Source organism: Aedes albopictus, chromosome 2 (assembly GCF_035046485.1).
Source record: "Aedes albopictus strain Foshan chromosome 2, AalbF5, whole genome shotgun sequence".
Classification (NCBI taxonomy): Eukaryota; Metazoa; Arthropoda; class Insecta; order Diptera; family Culicidae; genus Aedes; species Aedes albopictus.
This window is the reverse complement of record NC_085137.1, coordinates 494,745,043-494,765,073: the sequence shown is the minus strand read 5'-3', so window position 1 is coordinate 494,765,073 and position 20,031 is coordinate 494,745,043. Positions and strand designations below refer to the sequence as shown.

Below are 20,031 nucleotides of genomic sequence, written 5' to 3'. Positions count from 1 at the left end.
GAACAAGTAAGATTTCGATTTTACCGATCAATCGCAAGATAAAAAACACGATTTATTTTCAAAATACTCACTCCCAACAAAAAAAAAAAAACACTCATGGTGACAAATCATACACATTTGATGAAAGAATATTTAAAAGATATATAGTAGACTTTTACCTGTCATCCTGAGCAAAAATGGGATCTAGTTTTGCATACAAATTAAGAAAAAGGGTTCAAACTACCCAAGTACCCCAAAGCTATAGCGGTAAAGAAATTATCTTGAAAATTAGTTTGAGAAATATATTTTCTATTAAATAAGTCAACCGTAGTAAGCCCGCATTCCAAGCAACATTTGTGATCAACTAATCGTGTAGCGGATTTTCAAACCGACACCTAGAACAATTTATTTTGGCTACATGATGATTCTTCTCATCTCTTCTTGTCTATTTTACCGAAAAGTGGTAATTCCAAAAGCTAGGCCACGGGTTCCCAACCGGTGGTCTACGGCCCCCTGGGGGGCCGTGAAGCCAGTCCAGGGGGCCGCGATGTTACCAAAAAATTGTAAAATTTTTATTCTATTTTATGCAAATTATACCAATTTTCAACTTTGTATACCGCCACCACCAAAAACCGCAATTTGAGGAACAAATTGTCAGTATAAAACGCCTTCAGAAGAAAAAACTTTCGGCTGCGCCGCTATTTTTCAGCTAGGCCTCAAATTGAATGTACATGACATCGTTGTTTACGAAATAAGAGTGCCGAATAAAATAAAAATGTATCATTGATCGTCGAAAACCCCTCCCACAATAAATTCTTGGCTACATCACTGTACCCAAAAAACTCGGTTTCGTTCATTTAATTCATATTTTTTTCTAAAAATTTTCATTGGGCCGCAGATGTTTTGAGAATGCTTAAAGGGGGTCGCCACCTCAAAAAGGTTGGGAACCCCTGAGCTAGACTTTACAAATACTGACGTGAATGAGGAATGGACAAATTGGAGTGGAATTTGCGAAAAAGTTACTCGTCCTGTAGGTGAGACTCGAACTCACGACTCCTACTTACTAGACAGGCGCGTTACCTACTACACCACGAGAAGACCCGAAGATGTAGTGACTAACCTGAATTGAAGTTCAGCTAGAAATTCTGAGGTTATCTTTTCCACAGACCGTACTTCTTTCGGATGAATTAGATGTCCATCCACACAACGCATCTATTGTATATGTGTTGAGCCGCAAAAATCAATAAATAATTTATTTAATTATGTCATCGAAAAATGTTATTTGCGAAGTCACGCGCAAAGTATAAACTTTGTTCAAACGAATTCGCTGGAGATAAACAAAATGCTTTCTAATAAAATCAACTGAGAAAATTTTAAGCAAACGACCAACTTCAAAAGACCCTGCCCAGAGCAATCACAAAAATCATTCTGGATCTTTCACGACCTAAGCCACCACCAGCAAAGATTGACACATTTTATACTATTTTATATCATTGAAATTCTATTTAGAGGGTTCTAAACAAACTAATCAGCCAGGATAAAATTGGCACTATTTTGGCGCTTAGTTTACAGAATATAAATCTAGGGGGTGCCAACTTTATTCTATGGGGTGTTCCTTGGAAAGCCCCCACCCCTCCACCCTAGCTACTCCAATGATTACCACGAAATGAACATGTCAGTTTTGTTTACACGAAACATTATGGGTCATCCAAAAATCCAATTTTATTGAATCCTTCAATTGCAATTGAAAACTAATACCCGAGTACCCGTTTTAAATTATAAAACTGGAAAAAATACTGCTACATGGAAGAATATTGACAAAAAAACACTGAAAAACTATCCCCTTTTATGTTATCCTGTTTTATGGTAATATAGCGTGAACAAATCTAAACCGTTTCGTTTCAGATAATCAAGTGCTGATAAGCCGAATTTCCTAACCTAGAACAAAAAACTTCAATGTATACACGCATGCTTTTTGATAGCATGCTTCTAAGCTGGGAAAACAGCAATTGTAACTTTTCACAAGTAATTGTTACCTGTATTGTTTAGTAATTCCAGGCTGAGAGTAACGGATTCCATTCCCGATCGGTTCAGGATGTTCTCATAATGGAAACATTCTTGGCTTTATTCGGTATTGAATATCGTACCCCACCACACAATATACGAATGCAAAATGACCTATTGACAAAGAAAGCTTTCAGTTAATGCAACCACTCTCCTCACCTAGTCTAGTGTTAAAGACCCCATGATTAATTACTACCAACTAACAAACACATTGCTTCGAAATCTATCAAAACTTTGTTGAACTTCTCATTAACTCCTCAAAGAACCAAACAATCCGTTGACCATAACAACATCCCCCCCTTTGCAGTGGCCATGGTGGTCATTGACCACACAATCCCCTGGTTATCACATACCATACCTACATACTGCGTGTCCACCGCTAGCTGCGGGGATGATTTCTGTGCAAAACTCCGCAGCAGCAGTAGCCAGAGGTTGCACCACACGTCTTGCACTTTACTTGGAAAAGCTTCGCCGCCGTTAGAGATGACGCTGCTGGCTGCCTCCAATGAGCGAGTGCAAAAGTGAAAGGTGTAAACGACCTTTCTACATCGCTCGCAGCACTGCTGTTGTTGCTGCTGATTCGCGGTTTGCGGATCTTTCAATTGTTGCATGAAGTTTGCACCGACGACGGCGGCGGCGGCGAAGCCGTGGTGCAGTCAGTCAGTGCAGCAAGTGGGGTTTAAACAATGCATCCCCCCTTCCGGTGTTGCTTTGTGAGAATTTTCGGGCAGACTCTCCATTAGCGGAACATTCGTTGCCGGATTGTTTCGAACGGAAACCGAGTGCAAAGCGGATTGTCGATGATTGATGAAAGATTTTTTTTTCTCCACGAAGTTTGATAAACGCTCGACGGAGGAAGTAAAAGATTGATAGATGGTTTTGTAGATAGTTGGTAGATTGAGTCTTTGAACAGCATCTTTTCACTGTACGAAGGAAAATGTATTTGAAAAATTCATCGAAAACGGTGTTCACGGTTCTCACGATAAAATTATAAACCCTTAGTGAAGGGATTGGAAAGGTTCAGACATGGTTGGTCCGAAACACTGTACAGAATATATCGTTTCCCTTCGAGTCGTTCCCGATCTTCTTCAAGGGAACATTAAGTGGAAATTATGTTCGAAATTGAAGCGTAAAAGCTAAGATTCAGAAGAGCCACATAAAAGTGTTGCGTGATGCAAGCTGAACAATTACTAAGATTAAGGCGTCTAGAATTACGTTTATCACAAAAACGAAACAAAACATTTTAAACATTTTAATCACTCTTTCAAAATTTCATGTTAAAATAAACAATAACAATCATAACAACATAAGAATACCCGATTGCTTTAACAATTATAACAAGTGGGCTATCTATTTTATCGACCTGTTGATTATTCTGATTACATACGTAGCTCTCAACCTTTGCAAGGTTTTGAACAAGAGATTCAACTCCCTTTCTCGAGTAGAATGAGAATTTAACATCCAATTTCCACCATCAGATTAATTTAGAATTCATGAATTTTTCATTGTATATATTGAAAGAGAGGTTTATTGCGTTGCAGTAGAGTTTTCATCTTAGCATCAATTCTGATTCGTAGATTCATATTCAATTCCAGATTATATTAGTAATTCAAAATACCACACTATTTTCATATCTGACGAATTTCGCGCCAACCCTTCTATGGGGCTGGCAGGACCCTCTCAGAGTTGGACAAAACATGGTGGGCATAAAGACTAGGTCTTTTCAAGCAACTTTGCATACTTTGTTTATCGAAATTTGTCTAGAGTAACATTTACAACAGTAACATGAATCGCAGCAAGCCATGAGTGCGAGTGGCTGCTTGTATGTTTTCTGTCACGCGTTTTTCTTTCGTTTCCGTGAAATTTTCAAATCCGTTTGGAAGAAATGGCTTGGTGTTACGCCATCCGCTAATGGTATAGTAATTTAATGTAATTAATAGTGATGATGAAATAAGAATGAAGGAAGTGTAAATTTGATTTCGTGATCGCGGAACTTTTCGGTAGCCGTATCGTGGAACCATAAGCGATAGTTTGACCGGTACGCCAATCGTCCATAATAGTGCCCTTCAGAAGTCATTGAGAATATTAACCAAATTAAACTTGCAAGAACGTTTAAAATAGTGCATTGTGCATCGTGAAAAGCGGCTACTTAATGATAGAAGACCAAGTTTGGTCTTTGTGATAATTGCGCAACTTCCGCCATCTCCTGTCAGCCTCGCTAGAGTCAGTGGAATGCGCTACCAATCGGCAATGGAAGCAGGAAAGAACTGCTGCAGAATTTCACACTGAAGACTGACATCCGACGAGCTGGAACTTGGCGAGATCTGTCTGATTGCACTTTTCTACACTATCCTATATTGTTGTATAACTACATGTATAAAAGTTAACGCCGAGCCCGCGCAATTATCACCAACTTGCACATCAGCAGACAACGCACGTGGACCAGCACCAGCACCAGCACCAGCACCAGCACCGGCACCGAGGTCAAGTTACATCCGTGAGTCGACAACAGATAGGAATGCCAGGCTAGCAAGTCTGTTAGGTAGCTCAGGGAACGTTAGGCCTTTGTAATAATTAATATGAGAAAATAAAATCAGTCTTAGTTCAACAGTGAAACGAAATACACTGAAGTTTTTTTTTACGCGGTTTTTTTTTACGCGGTTTTTTTTTACGCGGTTTTTTTTACGCGGTCCGTCCTAAAAAAAAACCGCGTTATTTCAAGACCCGTCGTAAAAAAAAAACCGCGTTATTTCAAAAACCGTCGTAAAAAAAATCCGCGTTTTTTCAAAAACACGCGTAAAATAGTCAGCACCACATCTAACGTGACTTGACTTTTTTTACGACGTTTTTTGAAATAACGCGGTTTTTTTTTACGACGGGTCTTGAAATAACGCGGTTTTTTTTTACGACGGGTCTTGAAATAACGCGGTTTTTTTTTACGCGGTTTTTTTTTACGCGGGACCATTACCGTCGTAAAAAAAAACTTCAGTGTAGTCGTTTTTTAAAAACCCCTTCCGGGACGAGTAACTGATAGTTGGCGCAGCCGTGCCGGATTCGGTTCAGTGATAAGCGCGTGTTTCAAGTGTAAGCCACCGCTAAAGGAAAATTAGCGGCTTGTGTGAAAATCGACAGTTAAGTGTGAGTGTTTTCATCGGCAAGCGCATCCTGAGGGAACATCAGGAGGAACAGCACTGACCCACAGGACTGGATCCCGGCGAGACGAACCCTCCCAGATCATCGGAATCGAGGAACACGATCATCGGTGGTCAAAGGTTAGTCATAGCTTAAGTTTAATTTAATCCATATTAGTAGAGAAAGTGAATATTATTTAGTTGAATATTGAATTGAATACTATTTTTTAAGTGACTCCTATTTGTGCAGTGCAGTGTGAGAAGAAATAATGCCGACAAGACAATCTACCGTCTCCGACTTGCAGGAGCAGATAGATGATCTCCTACGAATTGTAGAAGATCAGAATGTTAGAGCAGAGCGCACGAATGAGCTGCTACAAGCCCTTCAGGCCGCAGCTCCTGCTCAGCCATCAGCCCCCGCACCATCTGTGCAGTTGGCTCCGGCATTTCCAAAGATTCCGGACCTAATTAGAATGGTCCCGGAATTTAGCGGAAACCCACGCGATCTACCACGGTGGATCGACTCCGTGGAAGAAAAATTAACAGAATCAAAAAAATTTTTGCCGCCACAAGATATTCCTCAAATTCTGCCCATTTGGACGGGCATAATTAGAGATAAAATCAAGGAGAAAGCAAGCGATGCCCTCTCCGCGAGTCACACCCCTTTGGAGTGGGACTCAATAAAGAATACACTAATAGAGTATTTCGGAGATAAGTCCAGCTTATCTACTTTAGTGTCGAAAATGACAACCTTAAAACAAGGCGGACAAACAGTGACAGAATTTTATCAAACAACGAAGTCACTACTGGCAGAAATCAATGCCAAAATTTTAATTACCAACAACACGCCAAACGAAGCAAAGGCCATAATGGGTACGTATGAGACCCTTATAGTTAATGCGTTCGTTGACGGGTTGCACGACGCGACATCGGATCTAACAAGATCCACCCGTCCCAAATCTCTCGCTGATGCGTACCTCGTTGCTTCCGAGCACGAAGCGGCGATACACAGGAGACGCGAAAAGATTATAAAACAACCAATGAATGTTTTTAAAACAATTAAAGCCCCCGTTGCTACTCATAATAGGCAGCCTACGAATGTGCCGCCGGCACAACCAAGGCCCTTTTTTCCACACAATCAACGATTAGCAAGACCGTTTGTCCCTAACCAAGGCTTAGCGATCAAACAGGAACCAAAATCGCATACTGGTCTAAGGCAGCCCTTTAGGCCTGGGCATATCAACGTGCACGAACAGTACATCGATGAAGAAGGGCAACCACCCACTTCGTCGCAATACAATCTTGCATACGAAGAGGAAGCAGAATACGAGCTTGGTCAAAGCTATAACTTTCAACAAGAAGAATTAGCCAATCATGAACATGACGCAAATTTTTCTCCAGACTTAGAACGAAACCCCCCGACGTGATTAACAATTTCCTTCCTTATCTAGAGCTCGACACCAGTCTTGGGAAAATTCGTCTTCTCATTGACACTGGTGCGAACAAGAATTATATCTCGCCCAACTTAATTGATCCAAAACATATTAAATGTTTCCAACATCAAGTTAGAAACATCAAGGGTACATTTGATGTCGACGGGTACATCGAATGGAATCCATTTGAAAATATCATAAGAAACTATGCTCTTCCAAAGCAAACGTTTTTTCTTTTCCGTTTTCATAATTTTTTCGACGGACTTATAGGATATGAAACTTTGCGTAACCTAAATGCCATCATCAACACCGCAAATAATTCTTTATTTATCGATGACAATGAAATACAAATGCTTAAAAAGTTCCCGAAAATGACAGAGTGTAATTTTCAAGAATCTTTATTACATAAACCAATAACAACTCCTTTTGAGAATGGTGATTTTTATATCGAACGAGATACAGAAGTCTCCCCAAACATCATCATACCATCCGGAGTTTATCGCGCTGAAAATAATCAAGCGATAATCCCTCTAATGAATCTTGATCAAAAACCCGGTATAGTTTCATTAGATCTTGACAGTATACCACTAGATATTTGTAATTTTGAGGAAATTGTCCCACCTGTAACCACAAACAAGCTGAGCACTAAGTTCAGTAAACAATTAAGATTGCTTCATCTTAATCAAGAAGAACGAAATGGTCTTATTAAAGTGCTAGCTAAGCACGAAAATACATTTTTCCAAGAAGGAGCTAACCTAAGCTTCTCGGATGCAATAAAGCACCGAATTAAAACTACTGACGATCTTCCGTGCTACACAAAGAGCTATAGATATCCTTTTTGCCATAAAGAAGAGGTGCAAAAACAGATATCTGGAATGCTCGAACAAGGGATAATCAGACCCAGCACTTCTCCTTGGGTATCACCCATATGGATCGTCCCAAAGAAAGTAGATGCTTCTGGACAAAGGAAGTGGCGCCTGGTTATCGATTACAGGAAACTAAACCTGAAAACTATTGATGATCGGTATCCTATACCGAACATCACTGAAATCCTTGACAAACTTGGGCGTTGTCAATATTTTACGACTCTCGACCTTGCATCTGGCTTCCACCAGATAGAGGTACACCCAGAAGACATCCCGAAGACCGCTTTTTCAGTGGATCACGGATTATATGAATTCGTGAGGATGCCATTTGGATTGAAGAATGCTCCAGCAACCTTTCAAAGGGTGATGGACCATGTCTTGAGAGATTTGATTGGCAAATGTTGTCTTGTTTACATGGACGACATTATCATTTTTTCATCGTCTTTGCAGGAACACCTGGTAAACTTGTCCAAAGTCCTTCAGGCCTTGGAGAAAGTTAACCTCAAGGTGCAGCTTGACAAAAGCGAATTCCTGAAAAAGGAAGTCGCTTTCTTAGGCCATATCGTAACGGATAAAGGCGTAAGGCCTAATCCGGAAAAGATTGATGTAATTAAAAAATGGCCAATACCCAAAAACCAGAAAGAGCTGAAAGGCTTCCTGGGTCTTTTGGGATATTACAGAAGATTTATAAGAGATTTCGCTAAGATAACGAAACCTCTTACAGCCCAGCTCAGAAATGGAGAAAACGTCGAACACACTCCACAATTTCTGAAAACTTTTGAAACATGCAAAAACCTGCTTACTTGTAGTGACGTGCTACAGTATCCAGACTTTTCTCTACCTTTTATCCTGACAACAGACGCAAGCAATTTTGCAATTGGTGCCGTCCTGTCACAAGGAACAATTGGTAAGGATAGGCCAGTCGCCTATGCTTCCCGTACCCTTACGAAGTCTGAGGAAAACTACTCAGCTATCGAAAAGGAGCTTTTGGCTATTGATTGGGCCACTAGGCACTTCAGGCCATACCTTTTTGGGAGAAAATTCACGTTATACACGGATCATCAACCGTTAACGTACGCTCTAAATTTAAAAACCCCGAATTCCAAATTAGTAAAATGGAGATTGAGATTATCAGAATATAATTTCACTCCTGTTTACAAACCTGGAAAGCAAAACGTCGTCGCCGACGCTTTGTCTAGAATTCCAGTGGGAAACTCTGAAATCAATGTCAATGAGGAAGCTCCTGAGGAACCTACTGATGACACATCAGATGATTCTTCAGTACATTCTGCCGATTCAGATGTCACTGATTACATTCCATGCACGGAGCAACCTATAAACCACTTTTCAAACCAAATCATTTTGAAAATTGGAGAAACAGATAGTGAAACATTTCAAGAAATATTCCCAAGAGTCTACCGACGGGTTATCACCAAACTTATTTTTGGAGTACCCACACTTATCGGAATCTTGAAAGAGTACACTAATCCGAAAAGAGTCAATTGCATCATGTGTCCCGAAAAGGTTATACCAACCCTTCAGGTTGTGTACCGTAACTATTTCAGCCAACACAAAAATTTTAAAGTGAAAATTTCACAAAAACAGCTGATCGACATTACGGCCGATGAAGAACAGGATTTGCTCATTGAGCAAACCCACGAATGCTCTCATCGTGGAATTAACGAAAATTATGACGAAATTTTAAGAAGGTATTATTTCCCTAATTTGAAGAGGAAAATAAGACAATTCGTCATTATGTGTGACACATGCAACCGTAACAAATATGAAAGAAAACCATATAAAATTAAATTTGGCGAAACTCCGTTGCCGAAAGCCCCTATGGAAATCGTACATACCGACATTTTCATAGCGCAACCGAATATCTTCTTATCGTTTGTAGATAAATTCTCAAAGTATGCTTCTCTCATAGCTATTAAGTCTAGATCAATACCCCATGTAAAGAAAGGTTTGATCAAATATTTTTCAATACACGGATTCCCCAAACTACTTATTTCAGATAACGAACCAGCGATAAAATCTATAGAAATAAGAAGTCTTCTTTGCGAACTAAATATCCAACAATTTTTCACCCCTGCCAACCATAGCGAAAGCAATGGCACGGTAGAGCGGTTTCACTCCACATTGAGTGAGATATTTCGTTGTAATCGTGATAGGTTCCAAAACGTTTGTCAAAAAGAAAAGTATCTTTTGGCATGCACCATGTACAACAATGCTATCCATTCTTCAACGAAATTAAAACCCAGAGAGATTTTTAGAGCCTGCAAGGATGGAGAAGAAAGGCCTCTCGACATGGAAAAAATAATTGAAGCCAGAGATCAACTTTTCGACGAGGTCGCTCTACGAGCAAAGATATGCCAACAGAAACAGCTAGAGTGGCACAATAAACGAAGAGAGGATCCACCTCCTCTTGATTCTGGTCAGGATGTGTTAAACAGACGACAAGGAATCAAACAAAAAACGAGAGATTTGTTCGAAAACGTGGTAGTAGATACAGATCGCCATCAAACCTATGTGGATGGTGCAAGACGCAAATTGCATAAAGACAAATTGCGCCGCGTTAGGAAATAGAACAGGTCTCTCTCACTTTTACATGATTGATTTATAATATGCTAATACGTTCTCCTATCTTCCTTTAGGGAAAATGGAAAAGAAAGAAAAATTCCCCAAATTCAACAGTAATAGCAAAATGAAACCGAAAGAGGATTTTCGGCACTTTAAGGAGGGAGGATGCACCCTCTACCATTTTCAACTTTTGCAAGAGAAAGAAGAACAAACATATTTTATAAATATTCAGAACACTTTCGCAAATTGTATCATTTCAATTTATTAGCGTAAACGTGTAACTCAGTGCAAAACATTTATTTCTTCGATTATTGTAACGTTGTTCAACCAATCCAATCAATTTATAACGAAACACGATGAATATTTAATTTTCCATAGAGTTAAAACGAATATAACACAACTAACATTAGCCTTAATTTCACAGATGTTACGTCTTACATTCATGTTATTCACCGCGTTTTTTATGACATCATGCGAGCCGCTACTACACATCATAAACACTTTAAACAATCCTATTGTTCAAATCAAAATAAATGATTGCAAAATTCAAACAGGATCCATAAAAATAATACATCCAGTTAATTTAGGCACAATAGAAGAAACCATTGAAAGTCTTACAAACTCATTTTATAACAAGCTAACACCTACTAACCCATTACACGAGGTCATAAAGTTCAGAATAAAAAAGCTCTATTCGACTCTATACGGGCTGAAACCTCAGCAATCACGTCGACATCGAAGATGGGATTCCCTTGGCACCGCATGGAAATGGATCGCAGGAACGCCGGACGCTCAGGACCTCCAACTCATCAACTCCACAATGAACGACCTTATCAACCAAAATAATCATCAATACAGGATAAACGACAACATTAATAATAGGATTACCCAGCTGACACAAACAGTTAATAATATAGTAAATTCGATCAACGTAAACAAGGCCAGCATGGACACAACAGATGCAATCACCACGATGCTGAATATCGACGTCATCAATGAATTACTGGATAACATACAAGAGGCGATCACCCTTACGAGAATATCCATCGCAAATCACAAGATACTGTCTACGCGAGAGATAAACGTCATCAAATCTACGCTCCAAGACCAAGGAGTAACTATCAATTTTCCTGACGAAGCATTACAATTCGTCACCCCGAAAATTGCGGTGAAAAACGGAGACTTGCTGTATATTTTACAAGTCCCACAGCTTGAGGAAACCACATCGACCATAATCAGGATTTTCCCGCTCATCGTCAACAACCAAATCATCGAAGCACACCCAAACTATGTCATCCGACACGGTACGAAATTGTTCACTACGGATAAACCTGGAGACTTTGTACAAAAATCATCAAATATCAAAGAGTTTAAGGACGATTGCATCCAACCGATCATACTTGGAAAGCAGTCAAGTTGCAGCTCAATACCAAAGAACGAAACAACACAGCAGTTGGCAAACGAGAATACCATCATTATCTCGAATGCCATAAACCATACATTACAAACTAATTGCGGACCAACCGACAGAGTCATCACCGGAAATTTCATCATCAGATTCCAAAATTGCACAGTTAGCTTCAATAATCAAACATTTCGGAACTTGGAAACCACCCTTATCAACACAGAAGTGCTACACGGAGCATTTCAAGGCAGTTTAATTAAGTGGAATTTAAGCAAACATCATGACATCGCAATAATTGGAAATGCAGCCATCGAAAACCGGCGGAAATTGGATCACGTTTATTTGCGACAAGACAGTCTCCACTTCAAACTTTGGACAACGTTCGGAGGATTTTCGCTGACAACGGTAACTTGCTTCATCGTCATAATTCTACTAGTGAAGAGCATCAACCCTTGTTTGCGGCTAAGACATCAGGAACCATCAAACACCGATCCGAGACGGCTCGAACTTAAGGAGGGAGGAGTTAACGCCGAGCCCGCGCAATTATCACCAACTTGCACATCAGCAGACAACGCACGTGGACCAGCACCAGCACCAGCACCAGCACCAGCACCGGCACCGAGGTCAAGTTACACCCGTGAGTCGACAACAGATAGGAATGCCAGGCTAGCAAGTCTGTTAGGTAGCTCAGGGAACGTTAGGCCTTTGTAATAATTAATATGAGAAAATAAAATCAGTCTTAGTTCAACAGTGAAACGAAATAGTCGTTTTTTAAAAACCCCTTCCGGGACGAGTAACTGATAGTTTAAATATAAATTGAAAATTCGCTATTTTCAATGTCCGCTCATCTATTGGAAGCTGCTTCAGTTCTGGCCTCTTTCTAAGTTGATGATTGGACTTAAATAAAAATGCTTGCAAGGACTTGGCCAGGTGTGTGGAGCTGAGTGGGTCTCTGGCATTGTAGATAGTAGCGAAATCAGCAATGTCAATAGATATATTCAACCAAGGCGTAGTCACTCTACACAGTGTGCCTTGGGCACACCGGGCACACCAGTGGCACCGATTGGCACAGATTCAATAAGGATGCTATAAAAAGACTACTTTTCGTTCATAGCAATCGTGGATTTTATTTGATCACTGTCAATTCAACGGAATGTTAAAACAATACCTTCAGTGGAACTTTTGTAAACTATGCCAACAAAATTCCAATTTAACAAATCCTTTTTGTTTCAGAATGATGCTAAATAGCTGCTGCGATGTTTAAAAGTATGAAAGTATGTGAATGTGGATGTGTTTTTTTTTTTTTGCAAGAAGCAATAAATACATTTTTTTTTTTCAATAAGTATTTATCAACAAATACCGGTAGCCTTAGAATCAAGCTTAGAATTTTAAACACCTATAATTAAGATCAGAATTTTCCTGCGAACTCTTAAGAACCTGTCCATTCTCAATTCTTTCTTTTTTCCACGGAACTCATATTTATGTAGCTATTTCTAATATCATTCAAGATGTATTCAAAATACCCTAACTTGTTCTTTCCTGTAGTGTCATCAAAAGCCTCTTCCAAAGCTTATAGGAGCGTATCTAAGATTCTTCCAAGAATTTCCTCCAGAAAACTGCAATATTTTCCCAGCGTCATCAAATTTAATGACAATTTTCCATCAAGCATAACCATCAAAATTCCTCCAGATTTTCCCTCTAATTTCACTGAAATGCTCCTCAAAACCAAGCACAAAACCGCCTAACATAACATCTCGGAACCATTCAAGAATTTCACTTGGAATGACATTCAGAAAATATGTTCGTTGACATTCTCGTTGAAAAACAGAAAACAAAGAAGTACTATAAATTCAATGGTTGCTAAGAAAATAATACCAGTGCGGCGTCGCTTTATTATAGCAGTCACCATAATACATTTTGGAGCCTCGGCGCCTTAGCACCTCGGCACACTAGGGCACACCAGGGCACACTGGTAGGCACATCGAAAAACGTTGGCACAAATGAAGTGTGTAGAGTGACTACCCCTTGTATTCAACTTTGCAACTCCATCCAAGATTTGTGTAAGTATTCATGCTATGCTATGCTATGCTATGCTATGCTATGCTATGCTATGCTAGTAACATTTACAACAGTAAACATAACACATTTTTGTTTCATTGATTTTTTTTTTAAATCGATGTACATAACTCAAAAATGACAAGACCTACAAAAAAGAGTTGTTTGGCGGACTATCGTAAAACTTCGCGAGGTTTTTTAGAAAAATAATCAAGAAATCTATATAGGGTAACAAAGGGTATTATCGGCAGGTTTATTCTCTTCGTTAGGGGGGGGGGGGGGGGTTTGTGGACCAAATTGCCTAAAATTTGGGCATAAAATTCAGCTTGGTTGGGAAGGATTTGAGGCCAACTCTAAGATCAACAGTTTAAAAAAAAACATGACGAAGAGAATGAGGGTAATCAGATTCGTCCTTTTAATTCCGCCCTATTTTGCTTATCCTTTGACAGATACGCGTATTTCGACTACTACTTGTAATCTTCCTCAATGTCAGTTATCTACTGTCGCTAAGAAAGATTACTACAAGTGGTAGTCGAAATACGCGTATCTGTCAAAGGATAAGCAAAATAGGGCGCAATTAAAAGGTACGAAACTTATTACACTCATTCGAAGAGAGTATTCTGCTTGCTTAGAGGGTTCGAAAAGTCGGTACAAAGATGACGAAGAGAACAAAACTACCGAAAATACATAATTTGTATATAAAAAATGAATTTATGTCTGTGTGTCTGTCTGAATATTTTGGTCCCCATGCCAAATAAACCCATATTACATGATTAGAACCTAAAATTCCTTAAGCCAGCTTCCATCTCGAATTGATGGCTGCCATCTTGCAATTTGAGCCGCCATCTTCTGGTTACCATGTGAACTCCGGGCATTTTCCTATAACCAAATAAACCCAAATTGCATGGTTTTAGAGGCTAAAACTTCCTAAAATAATCGCCATCTTTGGATTTTGGGTCGTCATCTTGGATATTCTGGTCGCCATTTTTGGACTCCGGACATTTTCTCCACACCAAATACCAAAATGTATGATTTTAGAGGCTAAAACTCTTTACTACAGCTGCCACCTTGAGTTTTGGGCCGCCATCTTGGATTTTAGGTAGCCATCTTGAATTTTTGGCCGACATCGTGGTTTTGTGGTATGCATTGATGATTGCCGCATTAAATTCAGTAACCATGCTAAAGTTTACGTAATTCGGCGCAATTTGATATGTCGCATGATAGATTTTGGTTCAGTTTTATATCTGACCAGTTCACCGATGCTAGTCCGATTCACTAAAATGGCCATAACTCCGGAACGCCTTCATCGATCCGCACCATTTTCAATAGCAAACAATGCGGTAAAATTCCAGTTTGATTCGAGCTATCTATATATATATATAAAGGGCCCAAATAGCCGAGGCGGTAAACGCACGGGTATTCAGCATGACCATGCTGAGGGTGACGGGTTCGATTCCCGGTCGGTCCAGGATCTTTTCGTAAAGGAAATTTCCTTGACTTCCTTGGGCATAGAGTATCTTCGTGCCTGCCACACGATATACACATGCAAAATGGTCATTGGCAGAGGAAGCTCTTAGTTAAAAACTGTGGAAGTGCTCATTGAACACTTAAGCTGAGAAGCAGGCTTTGTCCCAGTGAGGACGTTACGCCAAGAAGAGGAGGATATATATAAAAATGCAGTGGCATACGTGGGACCGCGCATAACTCGCAAACGGAACGTCCGATTTGGGTCATCTTTGTTTTGTTCTGTTAGTTTTCACCCAAGGAAGGTTTATGAACCGAAAAACATTGAAAAATTGAGAGTTTTAAGAAATCGGGTTTTCAGACATTTTGACCTGGGTCTTGGGTGGAAACTTGAAACGTCAAAAAACGCAGTAGGCATTTCAAAGTTTACCGGGTACAGATAGTAATCCATAAAATCCCAATACGAAGGGCCTTAAAAGTGAGTGAACTTTATTTTTGTGCACAGACATACATACATACACAAATATAGACATCATCCACCGCGAATGGAAATAATAGCCCATATGAATAAAGCTGAGTAAATACTCTTTACTCAGATCTCTGTGAAGATTCACAGAGATTTGCTCCACGGCTTCACATAGATTTAGTAAAGAGTATTTACTCAACTTTATTCATATGGCCTAATAAATTTTGAATACGAGAAAAAAAATTGAGTCATGCGGGATAGATCATGTTTACCTTTTTTTGAACAGTGTCGCGTCGAGAGAGTTGGTTTTAAAAAAATAAAAGCTCATGTGTGTTTACAAGCTGTGTGCTGGGCGGGAATGAGTTGTTGTGTGTTGGTTTGCTTGAAAAATACCGTTACGATCCGCAGTACCCAGCTCGGAAGCTGTTTTTAGAGGAATCTTAGAAAGAAATTCTTGGAGAATTTTTGGAAAGATCTTCTGACTGATATCCTAAAAATAAAATCCTGGACTCAGTTCCTGGAAAACACTCATACCATTAATTCCCAGAAGAAACTATTGGAGAAATCCCAGAAAGCAAATCCAGACTCTAAAATCTAGTGGAATGTTGCCTCCACTCGCATAACTGTCACATTTGTGAAACGCAGGAATTGAGCAAACGACACTTAAAGTTCAAAAACTCGTTTTTATTTAAAACTAGCTGTCCCGGCAAACTTTGTCTTGCCGAGCTGCGTTGGTTTGACAACTGTTGAGGTCATCGCAGCAACGCCCTCTAGATTGATTTAATTTTGATCACGTTAAATTTGTTCCCGGCTCGTCAAAAATCAGTATTTTCACAATTTTCATACTTTTTTAAATAATTTTTGAAACTTTTTCTGCATATAAACACATCCATCACGAATACGAACCGAACCGCGCAAAAGTCATGCTGATCGGTTCACCCGTTCGTGAGTTTTGTTGCCTCAAAGAGACTTCAAACTCATTTTTATATATATAGATTTAAAAAAAATCTGAAAATTGCAAAGAATTTCGATCACCTCGAAACTTTCACAGATTGCTTTGCACTTCAATGTAAAACTGTAATAGTAAATAGTTTACGCAACAAGGTGCAGAATGAAGATTTTTACAACACGATTCGTACATTTATTCAGCGAGGCTTGCCGAGTTGGATAATTTCGACAAGTGCTGTAAAAATCGAGTTCTGCACCGAGTTGCGTACAGCATGTTTTGCAATTTCATAAATTACCGCTTGAGGATAGTTTTGATTTTTTTTTTTCATCAAACTGCACACTGATGATCATAGCCATGTTTAGGAAAGTCTGATCATAGCAGATTATACTGTGCAGTTGTCACAATTTTTCAAAACTGCGTCCAGAAAGCATCAAGAAGCTCATCAATACTGAAAACAGTGCTGTATTTAATGGTTCATTACGCAACGCAAATCAGTGCTGTAATGAACCATTACAGCACTGTTAATTTGGTGAGGGAATATAAGCCATTTCCGGACAGATTTGCGTGAGGTAAAACAGCCTATTACGATGAGAAATTGCAAAAAAAAAATATTACGTACGGGAACTGCGGGCATGATGCCCCGGGGGCAAAACGCCTTCACACGATTTCATCATATTGTGAAGATTTTCGTTAGATGCAAACAAACTAGAACTCAAACAGAGCAGGTTAAGCCCAAGAACGGCTGCTATTATCGAAAGAAAAGCGTGAAAAACGACGATTTTCCACATTGGAAAGATTCCCTAATTTGCTGCGCACAGAAATTAAGACATTGCGCGCTGATTATATGGAATCAACCCATTAATCTACCACGCGCCTCCTACTCCTTCATTTGCTGCTGGGAAGAGTTCGATGGAGCCCCTTGGTATTTCACAACAAGTCAAAGCGGGAAATGCCAGCGGGCGTTTTGCCTCACCCAAAAAGGCGATTTGCCTACTGCAGTTTTCCGGCACCTAAAAAGTAACACTTTTTTGAATTGTTTATTTTAATGGGAAATTTTGTGGACACGCGGGCCAAAAGTTGAAGTCTCTTAGCTAAGGGAGTAAACTGCTTTCCAAGGCAGAATACGACCTTAAATTAAGCATCATTTGAGGTTTATGACCACATATGCTTAGCCGGGGCGTTATGCCCCTCTTTCCCCTATACTACACAATTGTTCAGATTTGTTACAGGGTACAAAAAATGATGCTGGGACTTCTATTCTGGTACTCTGATTTGTTATTTTTTCACACATGGCATCCCAAGTAACAATTTCTATGCTTTCTACTCTTAGACATTATTTATGGAGGTTTTGTCATTGATTTGCAAAACCCTTTTAGGTTTAATGAAGCATTTTATATGGCAAAGCAGTTTTAATAATACTTGCAACTTTAAAACATTTTGTAGACACCTACAAGTCTATGCAATAAAACTAGTTTGCTTGGCCTTTTTCCGAGCAAAATTTTTATTCTAAGCGGGCTGTTAAGAACATATTAAGACTTAACTCTATAACTTGCTTTAAAGCCGCTTGCCTGGTGTATCGCTTCAGCCTTAAAACGTAATAGACTGCATAAAGTCATAATAAAGCAATCTTAAACCTTGTAGGAATTTCTAGTGTAAGCATTAAAACAAGCTCAGGAAAATAGCTGCTATGCGATCTTCCCCAGGAAAAAAGATTTATGACGAACGACGAACGAAAACGTATGATTTCTCTCTTCACTATTTGAACTAAACACCTTATTTTTCTTTATTGTGCTTTTTCACAATACCTACCTAATACTCGTGCAGAGCAGATAAAACAGCAGCTTCAAAAAGGCATGAACCACCTCAGAGAAACTTGCGAAAAAAAAAACTTTCTGTTTGTTTACATAATTGGCGGCTCTCGGCCAGCCGGAGAGCTCTTAAGAACAATCACTCTGTAGACGCTTTCCTTAGAACCAAATAGTGTTTAGGTAGCGCAAATAACATGAGCTAAGTAGAAGAGGGCGTATGCTGGGCTTTGCTTCGTATTCCTCAAGAACAGCAACTCTAGAATATGTTGCTTATACACAAACTGATCTTAAACAATCTCAATCAAAACCAAGAGGGTTTAACTTGACGGCATCCATATTTTTCGTCATGATGTTCTATTCCTGCTAGGAAATTGTATACGCCATGTTGATATTTGCGTGCATAACGTTGTGGGCGGTATTGAAATTGTTATATTTGATATAACAAAAACCGCAAACTGACGAGGCGCTTCATACATTCAGTATTATTTTATTCCATTATACGAGAAAACTTTTATGGCATGCGCTTTTCTGTTATGGAAACAGAGTTTTTTCCGTCGAAATTTGCAACTAAACATTATTGACATGGCTGGCCGACATAATTTTATTCCTATTTCGTCATATTAATTTGCAATTAACTCCCATCCATTTGATTATTAAAGTTTAGGATTTATTTCTAGGTTCTAATCGTTCATTCAAGATGGTTTACCAACTTTGATACGGCTTGTTGCTCTTTTTGCTACCTACACAACAGATCTTATCTGTGCTGTATAGTAAACTACAGGAATATGCCATAAAGCCAAGTAGCATGTAAAACGTTGTAAGGAATGGTTTTAACAACCTCCTGTAGGGTGGGCCCTTTCGAGCTTTATAGGGTTTTATCATGGTTTTATCAGAGCTGTTAGGATTACTAAGCTTTAAAATGAGTTTTATTGTTTTGAATTTAACAACAGCTTATAGGCAATGAAAAAACTAAAAATGTTACTTGGGATAAAAATCCCCTATTTTTATTATGGTTTTTGTAAGTACTTTGAAAATGATTACTATTCATAACGTTAAATCAATAGTGATAAAACATCAAATGGGACTATTATGCGAGTGGGGGCAGGATAGGAATCCTGGAAACAGTTTCTGGAAGACACTCGCAAAGAATTCCCAGAGGATTTCCAGTGAGAACATCTGGAGGAATTCCGGAAGGAACTTCAACAGAAATTCCAGAATGAAGATTTTTACAACACGATTCGTACATTTATTCAACGAGGCTTGCCGAGTTGGATAATTTCGACAAGTGCAGTAAAAATCGAGTTCTGCATCGAGTTGCGTACACCATGTTTTGCAATTTCATAAATTACCGCTTGAGGATAGTTTTGATTGGCAGGAAGGAATTCCAGAAGGAATACCAGAAGGCACTGTTGAAGGTATCCCATGAGAAATTCCTAAAAAAATACTGAAAAACAACTCCAGGAATATTATATACATTTCCCGCAGGAACTTCTGGATGAATCCGGAAACTCTTGAGCGAAAATTCTTGGAAGAACCTCAGAAGAAATTCCAGAAGGTAAATTTGCTTTGTTTTATTTTCATCACAGAACACCAGGACACATAAAAATTTAAACAAACAAGCATTTCCCTTGACATTTTCCGTTCCTCTCTCTCACTAATTTTCTCTGTGACTCTGTGGTTGACCACAGCCACCGTTGGTTTGAGGAGAGGGTCACTGAAAGTGTTCTTCATCAGTCCAAGTTTTCGCTGGATGTCTTCACGGCGGAGAGTGACCCATTTTGGGATTAGGGTTCACCTCTTGGTTTGTGGTAAAACCACGGTAAAACTA

The 20,031-nt window shown here is 39.3% G+C and overlaps 1 protein-coding gene across 6 annotated transcripts in view; it reads left to right on the top strand.

Annotated features, from left to right (window-relative positions):
• Nucleotides 1-20,031, top strand: part of LOC115254498 (uncharacterized) — a 95,247-nt gene that overhangs the window by 7,857 nt on the left and 67,359 nt on the right. The window contains exon 1 of one of the 6 annotated variants that reach the window (XM_062854282.1): nt 4,649-5,315. The exons of the other annotated variants lie outside the window; for them this stretch is intronic. The gene's annotated coding sequence lies outside the window, so the exon portion shown is untranslated. Of the gene's footprint in view, nt 1-4,648; nt 5,316-20,031 lie in introns of those variants that run through there. 6 annotated transcript variants of the gene reach the window in all.